The sequence below is a fragment of the Charadrius vociferus genome, unplaced genomic scaffold, assembly GCF_000708025.1.
Source record: "Charadrius vociferus isolate BGI_N301 unplaced genomic scaffold, ASM70802v2 scaffold758, whole genome shotgun sequence".
In the NCBI taxonomy this organism is placed as follows: domain Eukaryota; kingdom Metazoa; phylum Chordata; class Aves; order Charadriiformes; family Charadriidae; genus Charadrius; species Charadrius vociferus.
This window is the reverse complement of record NW_009649934.1, coordinates 2,500,803-2,512,709: the sequence shown is the minus strand read 5'-3', so window position 1 is coordinate 2,512,709 and position 11,907 is coordinate 2,500,803. Positions and strand designations below refer to the sequence as shown.

Here is an 11,907-nt window from a genome sequence, read left to right as displayed (position 1 = left end):
AAAGAGTGTGAGAAAGAAGAAAGAGAAAGAAAGAGAGAGATATTAATAAGTGATCAAATTTTCATTTAATTACCCTAGAGGAACATTAATCCAGTTTGTACAAGCTTAAAAGTATTTATATCAAAAAGTAGTGCTAACTGATGCTATTTAAATTGTATAACTTTTTATTTCTAAAGTTTAGGCTCAGTCTGCTTAGGGGTCATCCATTTGCTGATGGAACCTAATGCTATAGGTAAGAGGATTAATTATGTGCAGCAGGGACCACTTATTTCAATCATATAATAAATTCAAAGTTTTAGATGTAAAGTAACAGAGAGGTGAAATAGTTTGGTTTCTGTCAGCAGCTAACTTAATGGCTCTGAACAGTCACAACAGAAAATGACTTAATATTTTTGATATTCCAATTACTAAAATTTACTCAGTTATCTATGTTAGGTGGGAGGGACATGAATATTCATGATCTGCACTCTGAGAGGGACTAAAGCAATTAATGATAAAATCCACCTGCAGGATTACTTTGAAAGAGGAAGATTACCATAGACAGTAAAAAAAACAAAAAACCCACAACACACTACCACCCCCAAGAAAAAAAAAAAAATCTAAACAACTAACACTGTAATCTCTTCCAAAAAACCTAGTATTCTTCAAATATGGAAAAAACCCCAAACCGCAACCCCAAACCAAACCCCCCAAACACAGAAGTGGAAATACTTTTTCCCCCTGCAGGAAATAACTGTATGGGAAGCCCACAAAAAGGAAAGTCTGGTGCTAGCAACCAAGGCCACCTATATGCACCCCTAAGATAAGGAAACATGTCCTAACTACTCCAGTATCTGCCAGTTGAGAACTGTGTGCCAAGGCAGATGTTGTCTACACAGCCATGTCTCATACGGCATAAAATGGCCAATGTGCAATGAATGAGGATCCCAAGAAGAAAAAAGAAAACCTCTCCTGTTGCAGTTGAATGCCAGTTTTTAAACACCTAAGCTCCATTCCTACCTGTACGCAAAACTTGAAACATCTGAATGTCACTTGGGGAAAACACTGACTAGACGGACTGAAACTGAGATTTTGCAAGCTAGGATTGTCTTGATCGCATTTCTGCTTGCAAATGGGTGTTTTATAAAAGCTCTCTAAATAAAGACATCTGCATTTATCAATACTAAATCTGACAGAGGAACATCCACAAAGAAAATCATAAGTGTTTTCCATTGCAACATATGATCAGAAAAAATGTCTTTCACTTTTTTTGCCAAAAATAGGTAAGATGAGATGGAAAAAGAATTTCCATCTACTTGAGTTGATTTTCCTACAAGACCACTAGATTTACATGACTTAGGAAAACAGCTTTCAAATGCACTCCATTTTGATCAGCAATTTGTTAATTCCTCTGAACCTGATTACACATCTGTTTTGCTGAAGCAGGTTAAGCACAGATAGAATCATCTGCTGTTCTTATCAAACAATTTTGAGATTAAAAGATGCACCATCTTTCAAATATGTATCCACAGTGGTTCTGGTCCCGCCTGAAAAAATGAACTACAGACACCAGATCCAAACAGAAAGGCACATATCTCTAGGGCTGAACACACTTGTTCTAGGGAAGATGATCATGCATCGCTGATAAGTACAAAATGACCAGATTTGTGTTTCATTTTTTTCACTAAATGTGGTCCAAAGTAAGTCCTATATAAGCTGAAATCCATTTTTATATGCTATTTACATGAAAAGAAAGGGTTGTAACTTCTTCTAACACAAGATGAAGACAATGGAGTTTGGGACTAAAAAATAAGCAAATTAGGCATATCTAGCAATAAAACAGTTGGCAGTTAAACAATTCTGAGAATCAGCTCCAAAATCATCATACTCAGACTTCCCAAATAAACCTGCTGAAAGAGCCACGCCTGTACTCTTGAAATTATGGTTCAAGGCTATCAACTGGATGATCTGGAGTCTGTTTTTACATGGTTATTTTTTACAAAAGTATCAATAGTATTTATTTGTATTTACTTAAATACAAATAAATGAGAAATGAGATTGCAGAATACAATTTTGTGAAAGCTAGTCACATTAGGTCCTATACAACGATCCGAAAAAAAAGAAAAAACCCTAATTCAAACTTCTCTCGAACTTTATCTCGTGTTCCATGATCAGGACAATCTGTCCCTTTCAGCTTCAGTTCTCAGACTTACTCTTAAAAAAATATTTCATCTGCTTTCAACAGAATAAGCAAGTATTGACAGACAAAGCACTAAACATATGGTGTCCTTTTCGGAAAATACAAGGTCCCCCGCGAGGAAGGAAGAAGAGGTATCTAGGCAGTGGAAAGCTAGAGGAGCTGTAGCTGTGATCTGAGGTCAAGTGAAGTGAACCATAGATGCAAAGCCCATGAAAGTGGAGGAAAATACTTGAGAGAGAAAGGAGAGTTAGAACAGAATTGAAGGTAGCTTAATTCCAGGCTTACAGGCAGCAAAGACTTTGAAGCAGTCAAACAACAGTTTATAATGACCCTCCTCACACCACAAGAGTCTAGTGACTAAGAATCTCCATTCGGGAGAGAGGGAGAGAGGGAGGGGGATGCACATATTTTAATGGCTTTCCTTGGCTGTCTTTCTTTCAAAAAAAAAAAAAAAAAAAAAAAAAGACCTTCAAAATTCAACACTAAGCTAAGATGATCAGGATTCCTACCCCCATGTAAAGAAAACTGCTTAAAGTGAAACAGATGATCCTGGACACCACATTTCCAGAAAAACTAATTTTAAGCATTAGAGTAATTCAAGTTATTTTAGTCAGAGTAGCACCACGGTAAACAAACCTGAAACTTTATCATCTTGTTAGTAGCTAATTTAAAAAAAATGCAAGTCAATCCAATATGTAAGTGTTCATTCTGTTTCACAGTAAACTTTCATACAACCTATAACCTCTCATTTTTCATCTAGCTTTGTCACAGCAAAGGAACACTAAATGAGTCTGTCCAGAATGATCTGCTGTGCACATTTCTGAACATATTAGGCAAATGTTTTAGGCCAGAATATAAAAGTAAATACTTATGCAAAAACTGTTATGGTAACAATGAAGGTGTGTCAGGGACAAAGCATCTGGATAGCCTTAATGAATTAAGGACTCCATTCTTACAAGGAGCACAAGTCTGTTCTCTAGCACATCTTGTTGCCTTATTTTATTATCCCCAGATACAAATACATTTGCTGTTTTTCTTTGATCTGTTACTACTAATGAGTCCCGCTTATCAGTGCCTGGATAATCACATATACAGCTACAAATCAAAAAGCAGAATTCTGGTGGTTTGTTTGTTTGGGTTTTGTTTTGTTTTTTTCTATTTAAAGTCTCCATATTAACTCTACAGAGATCAAAAGTCAAGATGGTTTTGGTGCTGTGGTGGGCTGCCCTTTACCAGGCCCCCAGGCCCCCAGCCAACACGCTCTCCCTCCCCAACAGGGGGAACAAAATGAAGATATTTGTGGGCTGCAATAAAGACAGGGAGATCACTTACCCTTTACCATCCCAGCAAAACAGATTTGACTTGGGGTAAATTAAATTAAGTTGTTGCCACCTACCTTCTTCCCAGGCTCAACTTCACTCCTTCATTCCCAACTCCTCCACCCCTCACGCCCCCTCAGGAGGGTAATGGGGGGGTCAGTGCCCAGCAGCTCCTCTCTGCTGCTCCCTCCTCCTCACCCTGCTCCTGTGTGGGTCCCACTCACAGGCTGCCGTCCTCCAGCATAAACCTGCTCTGGTGTGGTCCTCCCCACAGACTGCAGCATGGATACCCGCTCCGCCGCCTGTTCACCTCCTCCTGCTCTGGCCCGTGTGGTCCTGGGGCCGTTTCCCGCTCTTTTTTTTCCTCATCCTCTCTGCCTGTGAGGCCCTTTGCTTTGCTAACGGGCTCAGCTGTGCCCCACTGCAGGTGTCCTGTGGAACCAGCCCGAATGCCCACAGAGATGTCCCCACGGCCAACACCTGGGCACAGCACCCAGCACAGGTGTTTGGAGATTTTAAACAGGTAATCACAACAAATAAACCTGCACTCGCATGAACACAAAGCTGTTTCATGCTTCTGTGCAGTAACACAAACTCCCTGTTTCATGCCTACGGTGGCTTTGAACTACTAAAGCTGCCTTTGTCATTCTTCTCTAAATAAATACCACACAACATGAAAACATATAAATTATTGGTATATTATGGAAGATGACCTATTTATAGGCATTTTGTTAGCATGACTTCATTTAACATTACTGTAAAGAAGTCAGGATTTTGCCTTTCTCAAGAGCTGTCCCTTAAGACATTTCCCATAGAATTGCCTTAGGCTATAATGGCGGGGAGGGGCACAAAAAAATTATTTTCCTTACATAAGAAAGTGAGTAGCTTTTCCCAGGTTCCTTGTTATGGATTTTAGTATCTAAATCAGATATTAAAGCCTGCAAGCACCATCAGTACATGAAAGGAAAGAGCAAAACTGGAAACAACACAAAACTCATTCTTTTCAGTTTTGTCTGGATTTTTTGATTAAACGAATTATTTTATAGTAAAGCTCTGTTGGAATCTATGGATTTGTGCAATATTTATAGTTTAATCTTACCAAAAATCTCCGACATTATTACCACACAAGCCTTAAACACTGCCTATCAAATTAGATAGAATTCATCAAGTCGCTGTTGATGAATATAGGTTAGACTTCACAGGTCAACACAAGGATGTCTCAGGAAGAGGGAAAGGAACAGAAGCACAGCTTGTGTGGGACATGTGGGTAGTACACAGGTATGAAGACTGGCAAGAATTTGAGAACACAATGAATACTTGCACATGTTCTTGTGTTCTACATGTGTGCCTCAACATCTAGTCCTCTTATATTACAGAACTAAAATAGACTTTAATAACAGTTAAAAATACAGAAAACAAATAGGGCGGGGGGAGGGGGTTGGACTAGATGATCTCCAGAGGTCCCTTCCAACCCTGATGACCATTCTGTGATTCTGCTAGAAGTAACACCAAGCAAGAATAAAGTTAACTACATTACAACTTCTCCCAATTAAAACTACACAATGCATTTACAAAGGGTGGTGTTACCATCCTGGAGTTTTCACTAGAGTCTGGGGTTGAGCTCACACTACTTTGACAGCACACCGTCAAACATTCCACAAACAGCACTCGTCTTTCAAACAAGCCACAGATTTAGAGTGGGGGGGCACCTCAGGTTTGGTTTATTTCCATTCTCCTACCCTTAAGTTCTCTATCTATTAGCAAGAATGCATTAACATGAATAGCATTTATTCTCTCCTATGAATATTCATAGGTTTTAGCTTCAAACAGAAATTATTTACTCTAATATAAATCTGTTTTAAATGGATTCCTTACTGTATTCACAGAGGGCATTTCAATTTACAGTGTGCACTAAAGCAGAGTAAATTAGTGACAGAAAAAGACTATCTCACATTGTTACTACTAAATTCTTCAGACTTTTGCCAATGAAAATGTCTAAAATAGTTTAAAATACGGTCACATGACAATGGGAAAACTTAAGCAATAAAAAGAAAGATGAATAAAGAAAGCAAAAGCAGAGAAAAAAAAAACCAAACAAAGCCTTCGCAAGATAAGCGGATGTTGCTGCAAGCTTTTCCTTTATGTTAGATTAAATGACACATCTGAATTACTGTATACCATACTTGAATAGTACAGTAGCTTTTTTCTGGATATACTATGTCCATATGCTTCTTCCAAATAGTGAAATCCTTGAGCTAAGAGCTAAAAGATACATTGAATTTACATCAGTAACTTCAAGAAAGGTTTCCCTGTCGCTCTTGGCAACAATCCAAGCAGCAAGGACAAGAATTACGGCTCTCCTTGAGTCGCGCAAAAAAAAAAACCCAAAAAACCACACAACTCAAAAGAATGAAACCTGTGATACAAAGCCTTAAATTACACAGAAGCTGACTTTAATTGGCATCCTCATACTAGCAGTATATATGCAAAACTCTTCTCACCAATCATTATTCCCACTATTTCTCTGAAATGTACTATAAATTTCATTTCTGCATAACTTGTGTTAACCTCCTCCTCTACTTAAGAGCATTTAATGTGCTTTACCAGAAACCTTGTACAGCAAAGCAACAATTGGATTGCCTCCAAAATAATTTCAGAACTGCCTTGGATTGCATATTTAATATTGCATATTAAAATGTAATTACATTAAAATCCTTTATGATAAACAGAAAATAACAATTATTTGATCCGCTCCAAAACCAAAATGGTGTATTTAAATCAAAGCTAGCTACCAACAAGTCCAAAAGCCTGGTGATACGTTGTATCTGCTGCAAACCAAACAAATACCCTACAGCTTCTCCTAGCTATAATCATGCCCAGAGGATCCCAGGTAACACTACAGCAATAGCAATGTTTGAGGTAATAACACAGCACAGAGGAGGAGAAGTCTTCATAATGTTACCAAAGCTATTTGCTCTTGAAAAGGGCTGTTTTCTTTACTAAGATCACCATTCTGTCTGTGAAGGACAGTGGGCAATATTTAAACCTGTTATCACAATGCTGTGCTTAACAAATCAACCCATCTCCAGTTCAGAGCTTGCCGTAGAATATTACAAAGAAAAATGTATTTACGAAGGGTTAGTACAATGCTACCGCCCTTCTTCAAGAACAGAAGCTTTTTCCTATTTGTTCATATCACTTCACAGACCTTAAATGTCTAACTTGAAGATGCAATTTGGTATTTATTTTTATTGATAGTAATGAAGTACGGTACAAAGAGAATCTTATTTTTCAATTGCCCTTATAAACAATTTTTCCACTTTAAAAATCAGTTATACCATATATGTAAATAACTCCAAGTACAAGCTATTACACTCACTAGCAGTCAAGATGTGCATCTTGACTCTTGTATCTTTTCCTTATTTACAACTTCAGACACTCGAGTTGTCTAATACAGCAACTCTGGACAAGTAACAGATGACAACATTTAACAGCTACAGACACAATTTTAAATAAATCTGACATGGCTTTGTTGTCTGACTCCATGTTATTTCCATTCATATGCTTTTGTTACTCTGTACCATCATCATCATCAAGAAATGCAACTTGGCCAGAACGAGACAGGTATTCCGGGTATAAATTAGCAGTGTTCAGCTTTTTCAGTTAACAGAAAAATAGGATGCAAAGAAGATGAGATTGGCCTTCTCCAGGAAAAATAAGGAGGGGGTCTGTGGGATAATTACCTGAGAAGAGGAAAAATTTGGTTGAAGAAATACCCTGAAGTGACCCTCTGTCTCCAGCCCACCGCCATCCTCGCTGCCACTGATGGTAGCTGAGGGCTGGAAAAACCTACATAATGAGACTGTGGAAATGACTGCAGCTTACCATTATTTTGCTGAAATTCAATTGAAGTTCCCAATTTTTTAGGATTAACAGCAACATTAACCTACTTTCATAACGTCATGATAAACTTTTAACAAAGCTTAAGGAAACAGAATTGAGGGGGATAACTATTCTGATAAATTTAAAGATTTAATTCTTTATTTCTAAAACTGTAAAACAAGTGACATTACCACTCCCACCCCTTTCCAATCTATATCACATTTATTGAAGCCAGTTCCAAATCCTTTGCATATTAAATGTACTTAATTTGTTTTCATTTTGAAATGTAAGAACATACAATTTAAGATAAGTTTGTTTTCCCTTCTGAGGAAAAAAATATGCATGAAAGGTTTTGCTATTTAATCCAGGATGATTTTTTGGTTTTTAGTTTCCTGGTGTCTCCCCCCATTTTTCAATGTCTTCATCATGTCACAGTACTGCTAAAAGGACACAACAAGAAGACAATCTATTATGCTTTATCATATTTCTTCAGAAGTATTACTAATTAAACTAGATAAATACAAGTCACCCTTCTGAAAGATAATACAGTAAGGAAAGGGCCCAAGAACATGAAAGAGGCTTCCTTTTTCCCAGCATATGGCCCCAAATATCCCTCTGAATAGGATCAGCACAACTAAAATAGAAATATGAGTGGAGTGAAGGAGAAAGGTCTGTAAACCAACTAAAGGGGGAAAAATAAATCTGACACACATATAGCTGACTTTCACAGCTGATAATTGTTATGCCTCTGGGAGATGTATAAAGATCTTCTGTGTTGAGTATTCACAGGTTACATTTTCAAGACCCTCTCTGAGCTTGAAAAAGCATAGTTTTCCTTTTCTTTCTTACATGAAGAATAAATTATCCTGATTGCAAGACTGTAGAGTTTGGGTGGTTGAGAACAACCAGAAATAGCATAAGACATGTGGTAACATCTCTTTTCTGGAATGTGTCCAGTAGTTACATCTTTCTGTTGCACTGGGGATCCCAGCACAGGACACAGTACTCCAGCTGTGGCCTTACCAGTGCTGAACGGAAGGGAAGGATCACCTAGCTCGACCTGCTGGCATTCTTCCTAATGCAGCCCAGGGCGCAGTCAGCCCTTGGGCCTTTGCTGCAAAGGTGTATTGCTGCCTCATGGTCAACTTGGTGTCCACTTGGTGTGACTTCCCCTTTGTGAATCCATGCTGACTCCTCTCAATCACCTTCTTGTCCTTTATGAGCCTGGAAATGTTTTCCAGGATTAGTTATTCCAATACCTTCCCAGGGACCGAAGTGAGGCTGACCAGCCTGTAGTTCACTGGGTTCTCCTTGCCCTTTGCGAAGACACAAGTGATACTTGCTTTCCTCCCATCCTCAGGCACCTGTTCCAATTGCCATGATCCTTCAAAGATGATTGACAGTGGCCTCACAATGACATTTGCCAGCTCCCATCAGGGCCCATAGACTTAAGTATGTCTAATCTGCTTAAGTATTCCCAAGCACAATCCTCTTCCACCAAGGGTAAGTCCTCCTTGCTTGAGATTTTTCCCAGCCTCTGGGACCTGGGATTTCTGGTGAAGGCTGGTGAAGAAGGCGTTCAGCACCTTATCCTTTCCCTATCCTGTGTCTCCAGGGCCCCTGCCTCACTCAGCAGCTGGCCTGCATTTTCACTGTTTATGTACTTAAAGAAGCCCCTCTTGTTGCCTTTGACATCCCTTGCCAGATGTGTCTTCAGGTGGGTCTTTGGCTCTCCTAACCCTGGTCTCTGCATGCCTCGACAGTATCTCTATATTCTTCCTGGATTCCTCGTCCCTGCTTCCACCTTCTGTATACTTCCTTTTTAGGTTTGAGTTTTGCTAGGAGCTCCTTGCTCATCCATGCAAGCCTCCTGGCATCTTTGCTTGACTTCCCGCTTGCTGGGATGAACTGTCCTTTCTTACGCTTGGATGAGATGATTCTTGAAACAGCCAAGTTTATTGGATGGTTCTTCCTGCCAGTGCCTTGTTCCATGAGACTATTTCAAGCAGATCTCTGAAGAGCTCAGAATAATTTCTCTGGAAGTCCAGGGCTGCGATACTGCTTTTTCCCTGCTCCCTCCTCTAAGGATCCTGAGCTCTACCATGTCAAGGTCCCCACCTTTGACCTTCACATCTACAACCTGCCCTTCCTTGCTTGTAAATATGAGGTCCCAGCAGTGAACGAGCTTTAATAAGCAGAACTAAAATTGGTATCAAATGTTCCCTGCTCACATCATCACCTTCCATTTGCCTTGTAAACTTGTATCCTCTATTTACATAAAAATCACAATCATACTGGTACTTTACGTCTCAAAATATATTTGCTGAATTTTGTGGTTTCCAGGAGGAGAATTTGTTATCCTGATCCACAGCAAGTGCATTTCTTTTTCTTCCAGAAGTTCTGTTCTGGCAAAGCTTGGAATATTGGTAAATCTGGCTGAAAGAAGAGGACTTTAAACCTCCTGCTGCCATCTCTGTTAGAGTCATTCAAAGTGCCTCCTGCTGGGACCACTGCCTTTGAGTGCCAGCAGAAGCCACTCAGCCTCGGATGTATTAGAAAAAGGGAAGCTGTACGGCCTCCATATGAAAGAGATATAAATCTGGAGGATTTGAGGAAGACACTGCATTCAGTACTAACTGGCAGTATTTACCTGTCAGAGAGGCAATAAATAAATACATTTTGCTCTGAAAGAAACTGAAGCAGTATCAAATAAGTGTGGAAGCCTCTATATTTCATACTTTTAGTAGGCTTTTTACTATTATTTAAATGCAAAAGAACCTATAACATTCAGAAGAAAGGTTCCTACCCATGACTAAAAGGCTATATTCTTTTGCAAATACAACAACAAATCCCCTCCCATAAATCAGTACTTTAAGGTAATTTTTCTGCATGACAGAGAAATTATATTGCCTTTCACACCGGTTTTAAAGTAGAGTTAAATGCTTTTGTTTCTGCTTTGAATAAACACGATATCTTTATTAGAAGGTATCATTCAGACTAATTAACCATAGTCCAGCTGTCTAAATTACAACTAACATGATAAATATCTATCAAGACATTAAAACTGATCACAGTATATAACAAGCGCTGCCAAATAAATATTTTCCCCTTAGCAATGCCTTACACTGGTGTGCCAAATTCTAAAGTTGAAAAATACTTTCTCCCCAAAGCATTTCCATTGCATTTAAATTAAACATCTGCACTTTCAATGCTATTTACATCCTTAACAGGAAAATTCACATCCAGTGGAGTTCAAGTGTATAACCTGATACTTTTATCCTTTTTCTAGCTTCTCTCATACAGTGTCACACAGCACACAAAATTCATATTCTCATTCACACACATGGAATGGTCTAGAAGTAGTACCACTACTTTGCACCTGACAAACATAGCAGCAAGAGGAAAAAAAAAAAAAAAATCAAAAGAAATCACAGGGTCTGTAGAACTGGGTCAATATATGTATTCTTAAATGTCTCTAACAATTCTTTGTCTGTGTTAGGATGTTCACGCAGGTCATGCAATACAAGTTCATAGGTTAGAGAAGATTTTGCCAAAAGCCAGGTTTTAAAGTTGTATTAGGAGCACCTAAAATGTTATGGAAAAAAAACCACAAGCAAAACACACACTAGTATTCCAATAAAATATGGAACATAGACCATTATTTGCAGACTAGTTTATTAGCGCATTTTGTAATTAGTGATCCTGGGTATGATGCCACCATTTGTCCTGCAACGTTTCTGTGAATCCCTAAAGAAAATGGCTGAATGTATTCCAACAGTTTTGCAGCTACATACTTCTCATGTGAATTTAAAAAAAGTAAAGACATTTCAATATCGTTGAACTGCTAAAAAGCTTCAGCTATGCTTCTCATAGATAGGTTCCAGTAAATTTCATTCCTCCAAAAGAGACAATTTCAACTTCAGAGGAACAGTTCTAAGTAAAAAAGCATATTGGTTTCTCTTGCCTTAACCTGCAATAGCGTCTGTCATTTTGTTTATGGTTTCAGTCACAAAGATCTGCTTCAGAGTCAGCAAACAACATGAAGATTCTGGTTTTATTGTATAATATTTATTCTACAAAGAACTACTTAGCAATATCATTAACACATTCACTGCAATTCCCACATTTTTACATAGGTAAGTGTTCAGCATAGCTTCCTTAAATTACAGTAAGAAATGAGAAGTTACATAACTGCTATTACAAAATCCCACTTGTTCTTAAAATCCTGACTTTAGATTAGGAGTACGTGCTGTTTAAATAGAGATTAATAGGAATTAAAAGTTTACATTCATATTCTACCTGTAGCATTTATTCTTGTGCAGTTAAAGGCAGTGTAGGCAATACAAAGTATCTTTTTATGGGCTGGATGGACTGAATCCACCAGATTTACCTGACATATTGAAAAAGAAGATGAGCTAAGGTTTATAAGATTTATGCATCTGTCAGGGGAACCAATGCTTCTGAGAAAATCACAACTGCTTTACACACATTAAAAACATTAATCCTAATCCTTTTTTTAAGGGGGGG

At 38.4% G+C, this 11,907-nt stretch overlaps 1 protein-coding gene across 1 annotated transcript in view; it reads right to left on the bottom strand.

Moving 5' to 3' along the window:
* DOCK3 (dedicator of cytokinesis 3) overlaps positions 1-11,907 on the bottom strand; it is a 207,870-nt gene that overhangs the window by 145,783 nt on the left and 50,180 nt on the right. The window lies entirely within an intron of this gene.